The sequence below is a fragment of the Sebastes fasciatus genome, chromosome 5 (genome assembly GCF_043250625.1).
Source record: "Sebastes fasciatus isolate fSebFas1 chromosome 5, fSebFas1.pri, whole genome shotgun sequence".
Taxonomy (NCBI): domain Eukaryota; kingdom Metazoa; phylum Chordata; class Actinopteri; order Perciformes; family Sebastidae; genus Sebastes; species Sebastes fasciatus.
In genome coordinates, this window is record NC_133799.1 from 35,831,636 (window position 1) to 35,856,009 (window position 24,374).

Here is a 24,374-nt window from a genome sequence, read left to right on the forward strand (position 1 = left end):
ACACATTCTGTAGCCTTCACATTCATTTTATGTAGCTCCACCATGTGACAGTTTGTTGTAACTGTAGAGTGTTTTCTCAGTGGTCAGTTCAGATAATGTGCTCATAGGTTAGAGGTCAACCAGGAACTGCTGTAGTGTGTAAGAATTTCTCCATGGGTGCATCCCAAAGCTCTTAATTTTTGTTTCCTCGCTCCTCGATCCTCGCTTGAACCGGAAGTTGTTCTGGTGCGCCATCTTGAAGACTGTCCCAAAGCTCTTATTTGTGCATCGAGGAGCGAGGATCGAGGATCGAGGAGGCTTGCCGGAGGAGCTATGAGCGAGGATACACCAGTGTATCCTCCACGGAAGTCTTTTACCGACCGACACGCCCCCTTATTGGATATCAGTTATTGATTGGACGCTGCTGCCGATCAGACTGTTCTGATAACTTTACCTCTCAACATCACTGGAGTTTTATACTGGAGTGAAAACAGATCACATGTTAAACGTTTTATATTTTAGTTGTCTTCTGATTCACCATCTAGTTATAATCTGTGTTAATTGAAGCTCTGAACAGCAGCAGAAGGACCTGCAGTATCGCTCCTTCACACACCGCCACTGAAGGAGCTCGACACTGAGAGGGGTTTATAAAACCTGACAAACAGAGTTAAAATAACTTTCTGCATTCATTAGAAAGATTTTTCTTTTCATGATCTGTTATTTCCCCCGTTAACTTTTATTAATAATACTATTAAAGTCAGAGAGAAAAGGAGAGTCTGTCTGTCAGCAACAAACACATTTTACATAATTTATCCTCATTTCCATTCAGTCACATGAGGCTGATGATTCCTGAACGTCGGTTTGATATGAGTTACATCATTTTCATTTTCCCTTTAGCCTAATAAATAATGTCCAGTGTTCAAAAAACACTGTAGTCATATTCTGGGTTATGAAATAATGAGCTCACAATCAGAATATCAATAACTACAGACGCTAATAATGAATAAATAATATCAAGTTATTGTGCCAGTAGCGATGTTTCCTGAGCCTCTAAGCAGGGCTCAGTCCACAGTAGAAATACAGACTGCAGCTTGCACTTGTCTTTATTAGTATTAGTACAGTTCAGACACAAACAGCTGTTAAAGCTGACTGACATTTGATCCAGATGTGATCAGCTGCTGCTGTCATCAGAAACGGACGTCGCTTCACGTGACGCTTCAGAGGAAACGACCGTAGGTCCTTCTCATTTCAGCATTTTTCGCCTCCTCGCTCGTCGATCCTCCGGCTGTGACCCGGAAATCGATCTCAGTCCTCCATCTTGAAGGACGTCCCAATTCATAAAATGCGCATCGAGGAGCGAGGATCGAGGAGCGAGGAGGCTTGCTGGAGGAGCTATGAGCGAGGATACACCAGTGCATCCTCCAGTGTTTCCTCCACGGAAGTTTATCACCGACCGACACGCCCCCTTATTGATTGGACGCTGCGCCGATCAGACTGATCTGATACATCAACATCACTAGAGTTTCATACCAGAGTGAAGACAGATCACAGATTAACAGTTTTATATTTTAGTTGTCTTCTTATTCACCATCTAGTTATAACCTGTGTTAACTGTAGGTGTGAACAACAGACGGACCATGTTGATGGTGAAGTGTTCCAGCAGCAGGAGGACCTGCAGTATCTCTGCTTCACACACCGTCACTGAAGGAGTCTGACACTGAGAGGGGTTTATAAAAGCTGACAACGAACAGACTTAAAATAACTTTCTTCATTTATTAGAAAGAGTTTTCTTTTGATGATCTGTTATTTCCCCTCATTAACTTGTATTAATGATCCAGTTAAAGTCAGAGAGAGAAGGAGAGTCTGTCTTTTACACCTTTTACATCATTTATCCTCATTTCCATTCAGTCACATGTGAAGCTGATAATTCCTGAGCGTCGGGTTTGATATGAGTTGTATCATTTCACTTTTCCCTCAAACATTCAGACTAATACATAACTTCTACTGTCAGAATATAAATTAATACAGACGCTAATAATGAATAAATAATATAAAGATATTGACCCAGTAGAGATGGTTCCTGGTCCTCAAAGCAGGACTCAGTCCACAGTAGAAATACAGACTGCAGCTGTTATTCATGTGCAGGTGTTTGTTAAACAGAGAGAAAACACTGCTGCTCTGATAACTCTGTTTCTTTATTAGTATTAGATCAGTTCAGACATAAACAGCTGTTAGAGCTGACTGACAGCTGATCCAGCTGTGATCAGCTGCTGCTGTCATCAGAAACGGACGTCGCTTCACGTGACGCTTCAGAGGAAACGACGTCTCATGTCTCTAAAAACATATTTCCTCGTTTCCTCTCTCCTCGAGTCTTTTCCTCGCCTCCTCCGTTCGCATCTCCCGTGGGCGGGACTAAGACGCGAGGAGAGGAGTCGAGGAGAGGAGTCAAGCCGTATAAAAGCACTAATGGGAAAGACCCCGTCTCATGTCTCTTAAATCGCATTTCCTCGTTTCCTCTCTCCTCGCATGGTTTCCTTGCGTCTCTCCATGCTTCCCTGGTGGGAGGGACTAGGGCTGCATCCCAAAGCTCTTAATTGCATCCCTGTTTCCCTCACTTGCGTCTTTTCCTTGCGTCTTAGTCCCTCCCACCAGGGAAGCATGGAGAGACGCAAGGAAACCATGCGAGGAGAGAGGAAACGAGGAAATACAATTTAAGAGACATGAGACGGTCGTTTCCTCTGAAGCGTCACGTGAAGCGACGTCCGTTTCTGATGACAGCAGCAGCTGATCACATCTGGATCAGCTGTCGGTCAACTTTAACAGCTGTTTGTGTCTGAACTGTACTAATACTAATAAAGACAAGTGCAAGCTGCAGCCTGTATTTCTACTGTGGACTGCTTAGAGGCTCAGGAAATATCTCTACTGGAACAATAACTTTATATTATTTATTCATTATTAGCGTCTGTAGTTATTGATATTCTGATTGTGAGTTAATTATTTAATAACCCAGAATATGACTACGGTGTTTTTTGAACACTGGACATTATTTATTAGGCTAAAGGGAAAATGTAAATGATGTAACTCATATCAAACCCGACGATCAGGAATGATCAGCCTCATGTGACTGAATGGAAATGAGGATAAATGATGTAAAAGGTGTTTGTTGCTGACAGACAGACTCTCCTTTTCTCTCTGACTTTAATAGTTTCATTAATAAAAGTTAACGGGGGAAATAACAGATCATGAAAAGAAAAATCTTTCTAAAAAATGCAGTTATTTTGAATCAGTTCATCAGGTTATATAAACCCCTCTGACTGTCAGGCTGCTTCACTGGCGGTGTGTGAAGCAGAGATACTGCAGGTCCTTCTGCTGCTGTTCAGAGCTTCAATTAACACAGATTTTAACTAGATGGTGAATCAGAAGACAACTAAACTATAAAACGTTTAACATGTGATCTGTTTTCACTCCGGTATAAAACTCCAGGGATGTTGAGAGGTAAAGTTATCCGATCAGTCCGGTCGGCAGCAGCGTCCAATCAGTAACTGATATCCAATAAGGGGGCGTGTCGGTCGGTAAAAGACTTCCGTGCAGGATATACTGGTGTATCCTCGCTCATAGCTCCTCCGGCAAGCCTCCTCGATCCTCGATCCTCGATCCTCGCTCCTCGATGCACAAATAAGGGCTTTGGGACAGTCTTCAAAATGGCGCACCAGAACAACTTCCGGTTCAAGCGAGGATCGAGGAGCGAGGAAACGAAAATTAAGAGCTTTGGGACGTAGGGGAGAGTGGGGTAAAATGAGCCAGTGGGTAAGTTGACCCACCCCCTGTATCTTGGCAACTGTGATTATGTTTTGTCATGTGACCATAAATTCAGGAAGTACCCATCATTTCTATCTTGCTGTGATGGGAGAAGTAGTAAGTACTTTTTTACACCAAAAACAGTTTTTTCCCTATCAAAGTAAATTTTCTGCATGTCAGGAATAATGACTGTTGGGTCAAAGCAAATTTATCCAGGTCTAAAAAAATATATTATACATGTTGGTGATTTACTAAGATATAACACCATGTTAATCCCTTCGCTAAAGATTAGCCTGAATTGCTAAACTGGGCCATTTTTTCCAAAATGGTAGCTATGGGGCAAAGTGAGCCAAAGGCTATGGGGTAAGTTGAGCCACTGGCTCACTAATATTCTACTATTATTCCGAGCCACTGGCTCAACTTACCCCACCATAAATTAACCAAATTAATTCTCTGATGTATAAAATGGTATTACTGTTGAGTGTTACACAACTTGGTTTGATTTTTTTATGTGTTAACCTTTATAGAAGAGGGAGATAAAGGAAGTTAAAACAGTTGGTTATAGTGGAACAGCAGAGGCAAAGAGGGTCCTCACAGAGGAGGTAGAGAAGGAGCTTGCAGACCATATCAAGAAGCTGGCTGAACAGTTCCACGGCCTTACTCCAAAGAAATGCTGTGAACTGGCATTGGAATTGGCAGAAAGAACAACCTTCCTGTCCCCAACAACTGGAAAGAGCAGGGTTTAGCAGGTAGGCCTAGGTCAAACCAAAGACCGAGACGAAAATCACAGCGTACAGCAGTTCTGAGGAGAGTGTGATGCCATCCCATTTGATGACACTTCTGAGCATGAGAGTTCTAATGATGAGAGAAGTGAATCAGACATCTCAGATCTGTCAGTTGGTGACTTTGTCATAGTAAACTTTGTATCCAAAGGCAGAAGCTACCATTACATTGGCTTGGTTGAGAGCCTGGAGGGCAACGAAAGTGAGTGCAAGATTTCTCAGAAGAATCCGGGGGAACACTTGACGTGAGAAGCCCACCTTTGTATTCAAGGAAAAGGATGAGGCATCTTTTCCACTGAGTGATGTGCTGAAGGAGCTACCTCAACCTCAAAAGGCTGGAGGAACTGTAAGGAGGGAGCAACAGTTCATATTTCACTGCAACCTTGACGACTGGAATATTGTCGAATATTGAATGATATTTTGATTGTTCAATGGTCTTGAAACTCACAGGTGGTTTGTTCTCACAAGTTCATAACTGTGAAACTGTTTGTTAACACACTTATGCTGAGGTTTAAACTTAAAAACTCAGATGTTCAGTTTACCCCACGATGGCTCAACTTACCCACTGACTCGGATCAACTTACCCCTTACCTGGGGCAAGTTGAGCCACAGGAGCACTTTTTTTGGGAAGGTCATTTTTTTCAGACAGCTTTGTTATAGATGCATGCTGATCATTTCATTTGATAGGAGAGATTCTGAATTTAAGGTTCAAGTTTTCATTCTGCTTCTGTCTCATTTTTCCTAACCTCGAGGACAGCATAAGTAAAAATTGGCTCATCTTACCCCACTCTCCCCTACCCTAAGACGCAAGGAAAAGACGCATGTGAGGGAAACAGGGATGCAATTAAGAGCTTTGGGATGCAGCTCATGTGGTCAGACAGAAGGCTTCTCTCCCTTTTTCCTTTAGGTTTGTGCCTTGGAGAGCCTTTGCTTGTAAGTTTTGCTACTTTTTCTGAGTTTTGTGTTAATAAGCATATAAATAATTTGGACTTAATACGTTTGGATTAAAAACAAAGTAATTTTTGATCATTTTCTTTTGTTAAGGTTGAAAATGCTAAACTAATCTGAAAATGTAGCTTATTGTCATAGTGTGTGCATGGAGGCTATTTATAAGCAATGGAAATTCATTGTGCTGTATTTTGAGAACAGTTTGTAACAAAGCATTGTATATTTGTATTGTTTCAGTTTTACAAAGAAAGAAGAAGAGAAAAGAGGACTCAGTAAAACACTTTAACTTTACTCCTGTGTTCGACTTCTCTGAATCCTGTTTGTTAGCTATCTGTCAGTTTGTGCGTATGTGGAACACGCATCAGGGACAGAATAGTGAACAACGGACATTTTTAAAACATTGATATTATTCAATTCTAACAAGGAACACCACGACACCAGTTTTATATGCTGTGTGTCTTAGACTGCTGGTCTACCGCAATATTTAGACCACTTGTAACCTCAGTTCAAACCTAACTAACTCAAATAAACTGCCCAAAGTGACTGTGAAAATGTAAAGGACATAATCAGCTCTCTTTGGCCCCTTTTAAAACATTGATATTATTCTGGAGGCTATATAACATGATGAAAAAAAACTGCAACTTGCTCATGGACACGCATATTGCGAGGGCATGCCGGGAAACCACAAGGTGGCAGCAGCAAACATTGATGGTAGCCAGAAATTACACATCTTGCTCAATCAGTACAACATGAAGCTGCATTTTGACGAATATAAATCTTATAGCAGAACATTTAGTCTTCATCCTCAATGCATCATCATCCATCAGGTCAGCTTACAGTAAAAACAGTCTCTTACGTTGACTCTGAGGGTCCAGGTTCATTACTGAAGTCCAGAAGAAAACGTATGGACCAGTCACTCTTCATAGACAGACAGCTGGGTACTGGAGACTCTGCCCTCGGTCTGTACTGAACTCTGCAAACACCAAGATGATTAAACTCATATCACATGAATCCTTGATAAATTCTCTGATGTTAAAGCCATCTAATTAGCTCTAAATACACAAACTGCTACTGTCAATAATTAGGAGGTTTAAAGGTTTGTAGCCGTCCTATTTGATTACATTACAGCATTTCTAGGTGACTGACAGCTGTCACAGATACTAAGAGGAAGATGGCACAAATGATTTAGCTTTGTCCGTGTCACAAAAAGTTTGTTAATTTTTTATTAGCAAATAAACTTCAGTAAAAACTTTAACATAGAAACAAAATCAACAGAAAACATTGGCGGAAATGCTGAAAATGAGTCATGTAATGAGTGTGTAGCAGCTCTTACTCTGTGTCTGAGGGTCCAGGTTGATTACTGAAGCCTGGATGATGATCTTTGGATCGGTCACTCTTTATAGACAGACAGCTGGGTACTGGAGACTCTGCTCTCTCTCTGTCCTGAACTCTGCAAACATCAAGATGATTTTATTCATATCACATGAATCTCTTTATAGGTCATTAAGGTAGCTCTAAACACACAAACTACTGCTACTGTCAACAATAACGAGGGTTCAAGGTTTGTAGCCATTTTCTCAGATTAGATTACATCTTCTCTAGGTGGCTGACAGCTGTCACAGATACTAAGAGCAAGAGTTTATTTGACGAAGTCTGTTCAATTTTAGTCGGCAAATACATTTGTGTAGAAATCTGAATATAGCAGCTCTCTTACTTTGTGTCTGAGGGTGCAGGTTCATTACTGAAGTGTAGAGGACTATCTTTAGATATTGCTAAATCAAGCCCCAAGGAGGAGCTCCGGGATTTGAAGCAAATCTTCGTAGTGGATAAAAGGAGCGTTTCAGACAGAGGGTGAATACAGGTATATACAGGATACAGACGGTATGAAAAATAATGTAGCATTGTCAAGGTGAACATAGGGTGGTTCCTCTGAACGTTTAACCAGCACAACAGATTTTCGAGGTCCTGCCAGCAAGCTGTTTGTGACTGAGGGGATAGATGGACTGGTACCACGGGAACATGTCAGAGTCTTCATGTTTTTGTAGGTCTCGCGCTGAGTAGCTATTAGTGTGTGTGGAGGAGGAGCTGAAACAGCTCTCGATGAAACACCAACACAGAGAGCAGAGGACAGAAGCAGCAAGCCCGTAAAGGACACCAAAATATAGCAAGTCGTTTTTTTTCTGTTCAGTTGACTCTGTGAAAAAACACCTATAAGGGCAGAGAAAACCCAGATTTTTATCAATTGTATCCACATTTTGGCAAATTCCACGTACTTCCACATTTTACAATTATTCCATTTTTATTATCAAATTCAAATCACAGGGCTCTACAGAACTCCTTATTTACATGTTAGCAGAACCCCCTTTGTTCACGTTTGTTTATGTGCTAAAAGTGTGATTAAGGGTTCTTTCACACCTGTAGTTGGGTTCATTTGGTCCGGACCAAGTGAAAAAAATAATACATTGTTGTATTTTAGTTCTGGTCCGGTTCCTGTTCACACTGACTTTTTACAACCTAACCAGAGCAGTAAGCAGGAAGTTCTACAGACTGACAGGGAACTGATTGTCATCCTGCATCATCAGGACCCACGAGGGGAAATCTAATTCTGTGACTGACAGAAGTTTATGCAGCACATTAATGCTTCTGATGTGTATATTTGTGTTCTTTGATTAATAAATACTAATAATAAACATTATTAGTATTATTAGACTGCAAACCGGCCAAATGTTATGATGAATAATAGTAGAGACAGGACTGTACAAAAACCCCTTCGCACGCTTTCAGATGATTGGTGCGAACATAATTCGAAAATCCGGGAGTGCACAGACATGTGCATGAGGCGTATTACTGTGGGATCACTGTCACACACTTTTTAATGGAGTTCATGAACTCACAAAGTACACAGAGTCGGATACAAGGACAGCAGTTTTAACAGCTGACGTGCTTCTATACATGACCTTAAATACAGATCAATAAGATCACTTCCTGAACAGATTTCACCATCAGCAGATGGATTTATTCGTAGTTTAGCTTTTGAAATCATGCTAAAAATCACATATCTGCTGGTAGATGGTTCGCTTGCTTTCACACCAGAAACGAAACGCTCCCAGAGTCCACTTGGAAGCGGACCGAGACCCACCGTCTCAAGTGGAACAGAGTTTGGTTGTTTGGTCTTCACCAGAGTTTGAATGAGCTTTCACACCGGCCCAAACAAACCGTACTAACCGGGCAAACAGACCTGAGTTTGTTTTAACCCAACAGAATGGGTTATCAGTGAAAGCAAACTTAGAGACCTGTTTTGCTAGCAAGGGAGTAAATAGAGAGAGAGAGAAAAAAAACATAACGAACTGTAATCTGCTCATAGGAGCAATCGATGATGATTTTCTATTTTAGCCCCTATTTGGTGGCCATTTTGAAAAATGGCTGCCACGTACCCTGGGGGCCGAATTTGCAGTGCCACGATATCTATATCTTTTCATAACATATAAACTATCTGTGCCAAATTTGTTGCTTCTATCGCAAAATGCACAATTGTTACAAATATTTCAGTTTAGCTGCCCTACCCTGCCTCAGTTTACAGTCTCCATCCTTCTGCTATGTTATTCATTTACAGGAAAACTTTGACCTTTGAGTTTATCTGAGGGCGTGTACAGTATGTGTTGCTCACACAAATCAGCTTGTTAACACAGTGTGTTCATGAGAATCTCTTTTGGCTTGATCAGGTTGAATTAAAATGAGTTTTGATCAAATGTTATCTCATTTTATGTTTAAATCAATTTGGTTAAAAACTAATGTAACTGTAATATTTCTGTTTTTTTCAGACTTACATGACTAAGATTCTTCACAACATCTGAAAGAAAAAACTATTGTCTGTTACATACTAAAAAATAATTTAAGCCATTTTCCTGAGCTGCAACTCTTTTTCATAATCCAAACATAGATGGTAGCCAGAAATGACACTTCTTCTTGCTCAATTAGTACAACATGAAGCTGCATGTTGAGGAATATAAATCTCTTAGCAGAACGTTTTGTCTTCATCCTCAATGCATCATCGTCCACCAGGTCAGCTTACAGTAAAAACAGTCTCTTACTTTGACTCTGAGGGTCCAGGTTCATTACTGAAGAGTGGAGGATCATGTTTAGACCCGTCACTCTTCAGACAGCCAGAAACTAGAGACTTTGCTCTGTCCTCCTCTTCCTCCACACAATCACTCATCTTCTGATCTGAAGTCATTCTGAGAGGTAAAACAGGGACACTGACTGTGAGCTCAGATCATTTAAAGGAAACAAGTTTGTTCAGGAGTCACGGGCAGGACTGAGAGAACAGGAAGTAACACAAAGTATTACAGTATAATAAAACCATCCAACATCCACCTGGTCAGTTCTCTTTAAATCTCTGCTTGTTTTCTTGGGTTACAGCAGGTTTAATGAACATTATTCAGCCAGTCATGACTTTGTGTTCACACATGAATAAAACGTTTGAGTTCATTCTACTTTTCTCTCCTCTACAGTCCACAGGGAGAAAACTGACTCAGAGACTTTGACAGTAAAATAATAAAATGTTGGATTAACACTCACCCTGCTTCAGCCTTCAGTCTTCATCCTTCTGCTCTGTTGACTCTAAATGGAGTCATTGAACACTTTTAGAGTCAGGCTTCTCATCCTGTTCATGTACCTGGATCACCTGCTAAGTGTTGCTCCTCCCCTCTACATTTCCATGAAGTCAGGTGAGTTTATGTGAGTACATCTGAGTGTGTGTGTGTGTGTGTGTGTGTGTGTGTGTGTGTGTGTGTGTGTGTGTGTGTGCGTGCGTGCGTGCGTGCGTGTTTCTAAAGTTTCAAGTTTCAAGTTTCAAGTTTATTTGTAATATGCATTTAAAAGTACAGTGTACAGTGAAATGCAATGAAATGCATTTTACCCTGGCTCTCTCTCAGCCCTTAAAATCTATAAATAGTACAGTTAAATAAATAGATAAATAAATACTACAATAAATAAGACAATACCTGAGAATAAAATTATAAAACAACCTAAAACATCCATAAAACAATCCACAGCTCTGCATTCATTTAGTGCTACTGTTCAGTAGTCTGACCGTCTGATGGTAAAAACTGTCTCTGAGGCGAGAGGTCCGAGCTCTGATGCTCTGTAGGCGCTACCCTGAAGGGAGATAAGTGATAAGTATATATGCTGGATGACTTGTGTCCTGCATGATACAAAGTGCTTTCTTCTTGCAGCAAGTGGTGTAAATGTCCTGTAACTGTGGTAACTGTGATCCCATAATATTAGATGCTGTTTTCACTGTCCTCATCAGGTGTTTGTGGTGATATGATGTAATGTTGCCAAACCATAACAGTATGCATCCAGTTAAGATGCTTTCTATTGTGGACCGGTAGAAGTTGATGAGGGTTTTTGTGGACATACCGTGTTTCTTTAAACACCTAAAAAAATAAAGTCTCTGTTGTGCCCTTTTTATGACACAGCTGATGTGCAGGGACCAGGGGCCTCATGCCTGGATAGCCAGCCATCATGCGCCGACCATATGTTGGTCCAGTCTAATAACATGAGAATACAAGTTGTTGTTAAGCCCATTAGCTAATAGAAAGATGTTTCAGTGTAGTTGTAGCTGCCCCAGGAAAATGCTTAGTAGGCTACAACACAGCCAATGCCAAAAGTTCTAAAGAGTATGTTTCAACATTATGCAAACAAAACGGAGCATGCTAAGGGCTAAGGTAGCCTACCGTACTCGGTTTGACAAGTAACTATAGGCAGCCTACTTCAGCATGTTATTTTTACCCTTTATCTTCACTTACCTCTTGAACAGCTTTAACAACAGCAGCTTCCAGCAGCAGCTTCCAGCTGAGCGTTGGATACCATTCCTTTTTTTCTTAAACCGAATTTCTTACAGAAATGTTTTATGTTGGACACAGAACCACCCTTTTCCAAGCCCATGCATACGAGGGTAGAGGAAATGTCTTCATATGTGCTACCATTTAGCATCATATTTTGGATGGTGTCATAGTATGGCTCAAGTGCCATCTTTGTGTTCACTGGCAGTGGACTTGCTGGTGTGCGTAGAACCCTGAAAACAGGAGGGAAATTAAATAATGAACTCGAGATAATTTGTGCTGATGCTCCTGTATTAATCAAGAAATCATACATTCATATTCTCTCAATGTTATGAAGTTATCAATGAGCTCAACAGAATATCATGTTATATTCACACAGTCGACTTTAACAGTTACATGTCAATTTCATGAAAGAGCATGAAAACAAGTTATATTCTAACTAGTATTAAAAATAGCAAATGTTGAAAACTACGGAAAATACCAACAGTACTTCAAGTGCCTCTTAATATATGCACATACACACTCAACAAGTACTTGTTGCAATTTGTAACAACGCAGCAAATGCATGTGTGGGTCCACTGTGGGTTTACTGTGGGCAGTGTGGGCAAGGGCAAACCCACACTAATCATATGTAGACCCCAGTTTTGCCCTTTGGGGCCCCCTATATGGTTTACTATATGAATCCGTCTATTAATAGTTTACAACGTTACCTATGAACCGAGCCGCTCCCTCTCTCCTGGAACCGTCTGGAGGCTCAGTAGAGTCAGTCAGTCTGTCTATGGGGGAGGGGTCTTCCTCTGCACTTCATTTGACCCATGTGCTACCTGCATGCTCGTGTGCATGCAGCAGAATCATCACCTCTGATTGGCTGCTAGTCGATTGGCCTGAAAATGGTCTGATGAACAGGACAGTTTGATGGCAGACTCCTTGGCTCCAGTCCTTAGACTAAGAATTAGTAACACCACACCATACACATTCATTTAATGGAGTGCACATTATTCACATTGAAGTTGCAGATTGTATTTTCTTCATTAACAAAATTAAAATGTACCATCTAGTTGATTAAAAAAATAAAACAAACACTGAAGGCCTATCAAAGAGACGAGCAAAATATGGTATACAAATTCTTTATTGTCAATTTATTCTTTAAAATTGAGAATAGAGAATTATGATGATGTTGATGCACATTATTATGAGTTTGATTATGATAAGGAATGTAATTTGGCAAATAAAAGTAGATGAGCTCATATCCGGGTTATGATATGCCTCGTGGTGGGATACACATAATCCAGGATACTGAAGCATGTAAAGACCATCCTGTCTAATGATGGGTTTGAACTATGCTGGTCCCATATAGGTCTTATGTTCTAGTCAAACCTTTGAAAGCATTGCATCAGACAGAATATGTCAATACTGCATGTAAGTAGGCATTAATAAACTGGTTATTTAAAGTTCATGTAGTTTACTATCTTTTTTAATCATGCACAGCTTCACATCAAGTAGATGATTTCCCCCCTTTTAACACATCTCTGATCATCTGTAAAAAGCTAAGAGATGTCAGAAATTAACACAGGTGTTATAATGTTACTTGGGTTGTGAACGTGCCTGTAGATGACAGTGGTGAAGCTACAATGCATGTGTTAAACTAACAGTATTTTTTCAAATTCAGCTTCAAAACAGATCAAAATCCCCCTCAGCTAATAGGCTACTGACCCCATTTATTTTCACATTGGACTGGAAATGGGATGGATCAAGAATTACCTATTTGGGTATACAATTTACGTCACACTTTACAGGTCTACGACTGATGAGTAATTACTTTGTCTTTGTAATTAGAAATCATAAGTGAAGGGTCACATGAGGTTTGCCTGCAGTGAATGCTGACACGTATGACCTAGTTATGATGGCATAGCCACATGTCTGCTGTAACTGGTGGGTTATAGCATAATTTTCTATCTGTATGGTGCTCTGGTAGGAATGTGCACCCAACATGTTGCACGGATGGACTCTAATAGCTTTTTCTGTGTATTGGGGAATGTAGTGATGGGTAATGTATGCTTGATTTACAAGTAGTATAAATGTAAGGAAGCGTAAAGCAAAGTTAATAACTTTTTTAAATTTAACTTTATAGTTTTAAACAGTTTTTATTACATGAAATGCACTTATTTAAAAAATAAAACCTTTAAATCTATAAACCAATGTAGCAATAAAGAGATAGTCAAAATCTGTTAAAATGCAGATTTTAACCGTCTCATAGGATAGTCCATACCTGTGTTTTTTCAGTTTATGTATGTAAAGTAGTGGTTATGCAAAATGACAAAATATTTCTTTCTTTAGGCATATATTTTCTTGCAATTAAACACTTTTAAATAGATTAATAACAGTATTTGTATGTATTTGACAGTGATATATTGATATAACAAACATATTTTTTTGTAAAATTACAGAAAATCCTTCTACTTTTATCAGTAAAGAATACTTTATTTGTACGGTTAGTTTTGTTAAAATTTGCATTCAAAAGCTGTTAAAAATAGATATTTAATGTATTCCATTTATACAGATTTTTTTGTTAAAACACATGACACATTTCAATAAAAAGTTAAATATTGTAATTTTTACATTTATTTTCTCTCATTTTGAAATTTCTTGAGGAAAAACTGTAAAGAAAAAGAAAAGTATTTTTTACAGTTTGGATGCAATAGAAAGGAGGAGAGAGAGAGAGCGGAATCTAGTGGCTGAATACAGTTACTAATCAAAATATTGGTGATTACAAAGGGGTTACATCTGAATATGTTATTTTTGTTAAAAACAATATAAAATGTTTGTTGTAGCTCTGTTCCTATCTTAATTCAAGTTATTTAAGGAACTTTCATTAACAGTTTGACGGTATCAGTGTTGAGTACTATAGAGTTTACACTGCCTGGTTTAAGTCTATGTTTTAATTTTATTGCCCAGTTTAAAACATATGTTAGAAAAGTAAAAATTATCAAATGAAGTAACGATGAAGTAATGAAATAGTTAGGCAACATTCCTTATTACATGTTTAACCGGTTAGGGCATAGTAATCTGTAACCTTTGAATAAACTATTCTAAAGTAACCTTCTCAATACTGTTAACAAGTGCTGGTTCACAAACAACACTTTTTTTGGCAATTTGAGGGAAAACAATATTTGTGCCCCTCCACCATGGGTCATTCTGATATTTCTTGGCCCCCCTTAATGTCTTACACATATGTAAATTACATTATACCTTTCAAATATTGACTTTTTTTATTATTATTTCTAACGGCGGTCCGGCTGACTCCCGTTCCACGTGCCCTGTCGGGGGTCCGTCTGACCCCCGCTCCACGTCTCCTGTCGTGGGTCTGGCCGACCTCCGCTCCGGTTGTGCCGCAGTCACCTGCTGATCCTGCTGTTCCGGTAGGTTCGCCACCGTCTCCTGCTGTTCCGGTTGGTTGGCCACCGTCACCTGCTGTTCCGTCTGGTTCGCCGCCTCCGCAGCCTTCACCTGTTCCGCCTGGGTTTCAGCCCAAAGACCTCGTTCTTGTTACTGCTGGGCCACAGTTCCAAGTTCCCGGGTTTCTTGGCTCTGTTTTGCCCTGCCCCCAGGCCGTCCGCCCGAGTTCTCCGGCTCTGACTCTGCCCTGCCGCCGGGCCGTCCGCCCGAGTTTCCCGGCTCTGCCTCTGCCCTGCCTCCGGGCCGTCCGCCCGAGTTCCCCGACTCTGACTCTGCCCTGCCCTCAGGCCGGCCACCTGAGATCATCGGTGCCCGCTGTTCCTGGAGAACGCTTATCCTGTGTCTTGTCTGGTTTTACTTCCTACCTTTGTTTGTTTTCCCGCCTTTGTTGATTGTCTGCCCCGCCCTGATTTGTTTCACCTGTGTTTAATCACTGTCTTGTATTTAAGCCTGTCTGTTCCCCTCTGTCTTTGTCGGTTCGTTTGTCTCTCCAGCCCCGTCTGCTTTGTCCTCCGTTTTACTTGTTACTTCCTGCCCTGATCCTGGTGTTCCCAGTGTTTCCCTGGTTGGTGATTTTTGGTTTTGTTCTCAGTTTGTTTTTTTGTTGGTTTTGTTCTTTTGTACTTTGTTCCCCTCCCTGCCCTTTTGTTGTTTTGATAATTCAGCTTGATATTATTAAAGCTCGCTTTTATTTTAAACTACCTTTCTGCCTGTAACTCTGCGTTTGGGTTCCCCGGTAAATTCACAACACATGACAGATGGGCAGTGTCACTACCGGGTGAAAGGTCGCCAAATGCGCGCACTTGTCTATAAAAGGCGCAGACCTACTCACTTGCGCCCTCTACCACCTTACCCTACTTACCCGACTTACTCTACTTACCTTGGAACAATGCTTCACGAAGAAGAGAAAGTTACCCTTTGGCGTGGGGAAAGAACATTTAATATTCGGGAGGTGGACCTGAATACAGCCAATGTGGCAAGAATTTTCAAGGTTTGTACTAATTCTATTTTGTACTGTAATTAGCCTATAGCACAATCTGGATTTAAACCTGAAAATGGTCAGAGTATAATCAACGAAAATAGATGTAGGGCCTTTACCTACTTCATTTTGTTGTGAAAAGAAAAGTTAATGAACTGACCATTACTTCTTTTGTCATATTTTCCGATAGCGTTACTTCCATTAATAGGTTACAATGTTAAGGTTGGTCTTGGGCCTTCGGGCCACAATGCCTGCGTGAGCAGCGCGCGACAGCTACCTTGCTGCCACGTGAGCAGCACGTGTGGCTATATATATATCTTTCTAAATAGACTTATAGGGCCTTCTGGTGTATAGCTACCCTGCCGATGGTTAAGCCACCTGTGAGCAAGGCCGTTATCCAATTCTTGATGAGTAAATATTTAGTGTATAACTAAAATATAAATTGATGACAGACAGAAAGTGACTTGGGTCAATGACGGTGTTGTGCCGAAATTTGACTCCCAGCCAGAATTCGAGTCCGTACCGCGTGTAGCGGGGCTTGGATGCTGCATAGGCGGACATAGAACCTAGTTTTATAATTATTAATATTATTTTTTAGTATTATATTATTATTACTCCATTGATAAGCATTAATAAAGTTCGGTTCCACTTTGGATTTTACAGCTCCATAGCCACTTGGTCCGCATTATTTTGGTTTTATTTCCCATCATATTTGTGTAATAAGCATTAATGGCTTATTAATAATTTTAGTTATTTAGCTAGCTCGAAATTACTGATTCATCACAATTCTCTGACGGACATACTTTTCAGGTTCAGACTACACGATATCAGCCCGATTATAGCCTGACGTGGCCGTCGTAGGGGATCGACTCGGAGTGAGAGAATTGATCGTTTTATCTCGTGTAGTGTGTCATAGTACACGACAACCGACGCTGCGTCCAGACAGAAAGTCTGGCATGTCTTATTTTTTTTTTGCTTTCCACGACGTGTTCCGTCACGGCTGTGAATTTGACTGGCTGAGCACAGACGCACACAGCTGTAAACAGAAGGCTACTTATTATGCAGAATGATGTAATCGGACCTTCAACTGCTGCCGGACCTCGCGGTAGGATATTCAGTCTAGGTTGTGTCGGAGTGTGTGTGTGTGACAGAGAAAGACAGAAAGTAAATACATGAAAAATGACAAACCTTTAAAAATATTTTCATCCCTGTTTCAACCCCTCTTTCAGCTGATTCCATCCACAATATATTTTGTGGCTGACGGAGAGGATGTGGTGCTGCCCGGCCTCGCTGGCTACATTGATGGCATCAATAGGCAGCAGATATGAGGTCTGCGGGGGGGGAGGGCCCTGCATCCCAGGCACCTGAAAGTAGGGCTGCAACTAACAAATATTTTCATTGCTGATTAATCTGACGATTATTGTCTTGATAAATCGATTATCTTTCTCTCTTTCTATCCAGCCCGTTACTTTACTTTTAGTAAATGTTTTGATTTGATTTAATGACAAAATCATAAGGATAATAATGGACTTAAACAGTCTTCTACTTTGGGATATGGTTGAGAGATGTAACAAGGCTGTTATACTGGTAAAGAAATCAAACACAGATTCTCTGTAGGTGCCAGCACCTCTACAGGCTTAAGATGTCTCTTAGAAACCAAATATCAATCAATTTTTGTTTTTTTATCTTTTCTGTAGGCATTTCCTTCTGGAAACAGAATGCAAGAAAAACACTGGCTATTGAAAATAGCCAGTATGACGAGCTTCAGAGGAGGAGGACAAGGTAATAAGCATTCCGTTTATCCAAAATGAATAAACATCACAAACATTCTTTCTGTTATGTATTTAAGAAACATGTAAACAGCTTAAGACAAAAAAACAACAGACTATAACCCCCCCCCAAATAACAGACAACAAATAGATTTTCAAAAATACATAGATAAACATCCACTGTATTTGAATGGGGAGGTCTCACTATGTTGGCAAATGTACGCCAGAGACGCGAGGTGTCCACATGCATATGGTTCAAACCCTTCCCGGCCAATACAGGCCTTTATGAGTGACATTAAAACTTGACCCACAGTAGGGTCTCCCAAATTTATGCTGCATGCTTTGCTTACTGATTACTGAAAATGTACTGTAGTTGCAAAGTGCCTGAGTTGTCCACTGAGCCCTTATCAGCCCCACCCAACTGAGTGATTATACAAAGTTAAGAGACTCACTGGAAACCTTCTAATGACAACCAATCTAGTGTTTGTGTTGGACAAGAAAGTTGAGAAGAATTTTGTGTTTGACAGATACAGATGAAAACCTAAAACTTGTAACTGAAACTGAGGGTTAGAACATCCCACGATATCGCTGGTTGAGACGGCAGATATGGACTTGACTTGAAGAGTCAGTCCAGAGAAAAGATATCTGGCTCACAAAGGGCATTATTACGTAATTGCTGCACATTTTGTGTGTAGACTATGTATTTCCTTGTGTCTGTATGTGGATTTGAGTTGGTGTTTGGGGTGTATAAGAAATAAAAGGAGAGTACAATTAGGAATATTAATATAAACTGCAGTATAGGGATAAGCTATAATAATAAAAATAATAATAATAAATTCAAATATGATATTTATCAACAAGGGTTGGTTAATCAAAAGTTGTTAATATATCCACTTAATTGATTTAACCAGGTAGCCTTAACCTTTCAATGCACAATATTAGCCTTAGTTGCTACTAGAACTGACATGAGGTGGTCAAGCACAAAGTAATTAAGTCCACACACAGAAAACACAGAAACAGAGATTCACTTCAAAGTAATCTAGACTATACCCTAACAGCGATCCTGAACATGAAAACACTCAGAGCAAATCACAGGCTTTTACATTAACCAAGATGATAATTTATTAGAGGTGTTCTGAATGATTAGACGTCATTAAGACGCTGTATTGCAGTCTACCTGTGGGGGACATGGACAGGCTTTTAACAGTTCCCTTGTTTTTTTAATGGTAGATTTGTCTTGATTCAAATAAGTAAAAAATGTGAACCATGTAAATAGCCCACAATAAATTAAACTTATCATTTAAATAAATTGTATGTTCAAACTTCAAGACAGTAATCAAAATACAGTGGATGTTTGGTTTTCTACTCATGACTTATTCGTAAGTGAAATTTGTAGAGTCACAGGCATATTGTCTTAATTAACTTTTTTAATTTTTTTATTTCCCTAGTCTCTTTGAGGAGGACGTTCGCAAGAATGTAGAGAACCTGGTGCAGGCAGCAGAGGAGCTGCCCGCTATTACTCAGGCTCTGAGGGACCTCGGCCAGTACGCCCGCAACCGGGTTGCTACTGTGGCGTTGACAGAGGCACAGATCGCCTCTGTCAAGGCCATCTTCAAGTGCATCATTTGCAGAGGTTTGTAAGCTACATGTAAAATCTATTGCATAAATCCTGTTTGAAAACACACTGTTAACAGTTTTTGTAGGTTGATAACAGAATGATTGAATTGAATTACAATAATGAAATGAATTGTTTAACAGAAATGTCAGTATGTGGGTGTTCTACAGTTGTAGCGTCGGCCCATTTGACCACGGAGATGAGAGCGACGGCTGGCTTGACCACACGTTACCGCGATACGACAACGTTTCCTGTCCGTGACAGAGTTGGCATGCAGCTTTAGCCGTGATGTCTAGCTCTGCTTTTCCTGCAATGTGTGAAACCCAAAGTGTTTCCATCCTTTACTGGATGTGTAGTGTTTACCACGCAGGATTTAACATGGGAGGGTGCAGCTCGTATCCATGCCAACCCTCCGCCATTTTTCTACTTTCTCGTTTCGGCTCGCTGCGGTTTGTTTTGGGTGACAGATACAGAACGGATATGATGTCACGTTACTCAGACTAAAATAATTAAAGCAGTAACTTCCTTCTACCTCCTTATAGACTCAAATGAAGCAAATACTGTACATCAATTCTGGCATCAAAATTGTAACAAAAACTAATTGAGATACATAGGTAAATCGATTTTTTCTCACCTCTAATTTTGAATCCACCAGCCACAGTGACAGGTGGACAACATAGTTAATTTCCAACACTGGTTATGATTCAAATATCTTTATCTTTTATCTATAGAAGGGACTTAAAGTGAAACTGCCTCTTGTCTCTTATCTATATTTCAGGTATTGTTAGCAGCAACTGCTGGAGTGTGAATTATGTCAGCAGGAGAATCTGAGCTCTGGAAGGTTCTTCAGTGAACATTTCTAGTGAATATTCTGAGAACCAGCAGCCAAAATATAAATGATGGTATAATATATATAAAGAGAAGTGGCAAAGAAGAAGTTGAAGAGCCAATGAAGGCTGAAGGTCGTGAGACATATCATGACAACATGAAGAATCACCACATCCTGAGAATCAGTAACCTGAAGAAGGATGACTCAGCAGAATACACATTCACACCCCACAGATATGTCCAAGGATGGAAACCTTGAGTGACTTTAGTTGTCACAGGTGATACTTTAGATTAAATACATTATTTTTGTATAGTGAATTATTGACTTCCACATCCTGTGCTACCAGCAGTCAGCACAATAAAAGGCCGATTCATGCTTCACATATTCCATGAAGTATGAATCAGTCTTTCGGTAAATTCAAACAAGTCAATAATGAAATTCAACCTACCAACGTTGCCTCAATTAGAAGAGCTGCATTCAATCTAGTGCTTCTTCTACTGTCTTCTAAAGGTTGGGATAGATGGTTGGTGTACAAAACATGCGACTTTGACACTAGAGTTCACAGTTCACGTCACATCTCCTACAAACACACAATATGGTTACTTTATAGCAAGAAGGATATCTTTCTCTAACCTTAACTAAGTACCATGGTTTTTAAGCTTAACCAGACCTAACTTAACATGTATATGAGTCTTTTTAAAGTATGTGGGTTGTTTTAGAAGACACTGACAAACAACCCATTTTATTGTTTAGGTATGAGGACTTACTGAGCATTTACTGACTGCTCTAACCATCTTTCAGGTCTGAAAGTTCAATTTCTACATCTGGTTCTTCAACAGTCGACCTCTGACCCTGACAGAGAACCAAAACAAACACCTGGTTCTAGACCCAGTCAGCATGCAGGAAACTACTCCTGTGCTGTCAGAACCCACAGCAACAGCATCTCTCATGATGAGACTCTCACTGTCCAGAGTATGAGGGGGAAATGGACACCAGCAGCAGCTGCAGGAGTCTGTGCTGCTCTCCTGGTTATAATACCCCTCTCTGTCTTCTGCTGGATCAGGTGAGCAACACTGTCCTGTTTCAGAGCTATGACATTCACACACTAACCTGAAATCACCTATTAATTTACATTCACTCATTTCATAAATCAGAAAAAAGAGGACTCTAAACCAGCCAGTCTCCGAGAGCTAAAGCATCAGACCACTTGGATTCTGCTATATCACCGTCTTTCCTGCTTCTCTGCAGAACGAAAGATTCTTTCATCCAACAACAGCTTCAACTGTTGTTTTGATTTTTCTGCCTCACTAAAATCATAACATTATTCCCCCCTACTGCACCCGCTTTCTTCCTTCTTAACTCAAAACATTATAATAACACAGAATCATGTTGTCCCATAATGGGTCCTATAACAGTATTGTTCTTTGAATCTTTATTGTGGGAATGCTGATTCAGCATTTAACTACTCCTGCATACTTTCAGCTACAAAAAATGTTCAACTATCAAAATATTCAGCTCTTTAAGGACATTAGTGCTATGACTTTTCTTGTTTCAACTATTTATACTTTTTAAAATATTACGCTTTTTCCAAAAAAAATGTACAATGGAGAAAATCTTCAAATCACCAAGAGATCCCTTTCTCTCTCTCATCCGCTGCAATGTTAATTCACCTCTAAAAGTCTTGAACAAAAACTCAACTGTGGAGACTTTTTAAACTGCCAGTTCTCAGTCATTTTTATCTTTATCCACACAAATGACACGTCTAAATCTTCAAATCCTTGAGGTGCTCAAACTGAAGAGATTTCAGCTATACAACGTATAGTTTTTAACTGAGGGGGTCTTTTTCAGGTAGTACTTTCACTTTGTTTTCACCAGTCATTCCCAACCATGACTCAGCACTTTCAGACACAAACAGGTGTGTTTCTCTCTCTCTCTCTCTCTCTCTCTCAAACAGGTGTGTGTGTTTGTCTCTCTCTCTCTCTCTCTCTAACAGGTGTGTGTGTTTCTCTCTCTCTCTCTCTAGGTACTTCTCATTTCGTCATTGTTCGCCTCCTCGTCTCCTCGTTCCTCGATCCTCCGGCTGTGACCCGGAAATCGATCTCAGTCCTCCATCTTGAAGGACGTCCCAATTCATAAAATGCGCATCGAGGAGCGAGGAGCGAGGAGGCTTGCTGGAGGAGCTATGAGCGAGGATACACCAGTGTATCCTCTGCGGAAGTATTTTCAGCACCCGTCACGTATAAAAGGCACGTGACACGCAGCTGTAATAATCTCAAACCATGGCAGGAACTTCACAAATGTAAGTGTGTTTTTATAGATTGTAGTTGTTTAAGATGATTGAAACTTTCTGCCCTTCACCGTTTGTGTAGCACCTCATAAATTGTTGGCATTCCTTAATGACATTTCACATTGATAGTAGTATTAATATCTATGTTTTTATTGGAACATTTGGGCTCCAATTTATCTGCTATAGGCCTAATCCTGACATGATGTTTACAAGTGCAAACAGCTGTTAATATTAAATTATTATATCAACAAAAGCACTTGAGCATTCAGCACTAATTTGCTGTATTTCATGTTGTAATATAATAGTCAATTGCCCAGTATGTAGTGTGCAAATATCATTCCAAAAATATTCCTGTGACAAGTGTTCCAATTGGGGCTGTAGGCTACATTTGAGATCAATCTTACTTTGTCATTTCTTACAGGTACCCATGATGAAACACTGACCGTCATCAGACTGAGGACAGAGAATGATACCCTATTTACAGGAAGTAGGCACACAGCCAAACAGGCCTGGGAGTGAGTTAGTTAATTTTCTATGTATTGCATGATACTGTAATCTGTAACTGTTGTTACTTTCAACATGCTACTAATGTTCATTGCAACCTCAAGATGCGTTTTACATGTCATTATGTTGACAGAGCCTTTTATTGGATTAAGATATGATCTATGGCATTTACCTGTGGCCATTGACCTAACTACTTGCTGACACATAAGTTAACCAGTAACTTATCTTGTATCACTCAGGGAAATACTTCAGATGATGGGCCTTTCCTCAGTCACCCCCACACAAGTTTCTAAAAAGTGGGATAATCTCAAAAGGAAGTACAAGGTGGTTTAAAGTGTATTTGTAGGATAAATGCTCAGTGATGTGTAACATGTTCCCTTGCATTCATGTTTGTATGTGAACCCCGTTTTTATGTCCGGTCAGTATACTATTGGATAACTATCACTCTTGCTTGTGTTTCTGTAAGAGTTGAGATGCCCCGCAACTGGGACAGGGACCGACAGGGGAGAGGCCACAGCAGCCACATGGCCATATTTTTCGGCAATGCACGAGGCCATCGGTGGGAGGCCAGCTGTAGATCCTCCCACCCTGATGGACTCTGCATGTGTGGGTGCTGTGGCCTCTGGTAGTGGCTCAGCATCCACTCAGGCTGCCCAGAGCCAGGCCACAGTGGAGGATGACGAGGCCACTGAGTCTGGCTTGGACAGCCATGTGGAGGATGTTGAGCCCTCCACCTCTGCCGGTCCCCCTCCCCGTAAAAAAAAAAGAAGTCTGTGCTGGAGTTTTTGGAAGAGGAGGCAGCGAAGGAGGAGGAAAGATTCGAGAGGCAACACCTGGCAATGCAGGACACCTCAAAACGTTTTCTTGACCTCTTTGAGAAATTAGTTAATAAGAAGGATTGATTTTTTTGTCCTTGGAATTTTTATTTGAGATGAGAAAATAGATTAGATTTTACAGTTTAGCCGTCAGGTGTATTTTTGTTTGCTTGGAAGCACAATAAAATATTTTTTTTCTATGTACATTGGTTTCAACTTTTCAGATTTGTTTGCAGTTTCTTTTTTTGTGTGTAAACAATTGAGAAAAACTATTTTTCTGGCAATATCATCGCAGACACCAATTCTATACTGCAAATATACTTTCTCTGTTTTTTAAATTATAAAATAAGCATGTTGCAAGCAAATCAAGCATATGTCCTTTTTTGGAATTCAAATCAAGACAATCCAGTTTGAAGAGATAACAAGGAGATCTTTATTAAATAGAAAGCTGTGACACGACAAAAAAGCCAAGGTTTTTAAACATTTCACTTTTGCAACCTAAATTCACGAGGACATCACTGGTCATATTGAAACTGATCATCAGCACATTGAGAAGTGCACATTCAGCCAATAAACCTATAGCCTGCATAAAGTAATGCAATGTCAGCATCAAAATCAAATGTGATCACCAAGGAGAAATTGGGTCAAGTTACTCTAGTTGCTCACACTCCAGGCATTAAAGAAATAAGAAAATATAAAAACAAATGTTAAATATGTGTATCAGTCTAAATTGTCAATAGTAATAGACCAATAATATTATTGCACTG

General features: G+C 40.1%; 2 long non-coding RNA genes across 2 annotated transcripts in view; one reads left to right on the top strand and one right to left on the bottom strand.

The window, feature by feature from the left end:
• LOC141768565 (uncharacterized) overlaps positions 1–24,374 on the bottom strand; it is a 194,959-nt gene that overhangs the window by 88,987 nt on the left and 81,598 nt on the right. The gene's annotated exons all lie outside the window — the stretch shown is intronic.
• LOC141768635 (uncharacterized) lies at positions 17,485–23,784 on the top strand. The gene is made up of 5 exons (XR_012594131.1): positions 17,485–17,570; positions 19,006–19,190; positions 20,841–21,064; positions 23,032–23,119; positions 23,261–23,784. It is a non-coding gene; the product is annotated as an uncharacterized LOC141768635 (long non-coding RNA).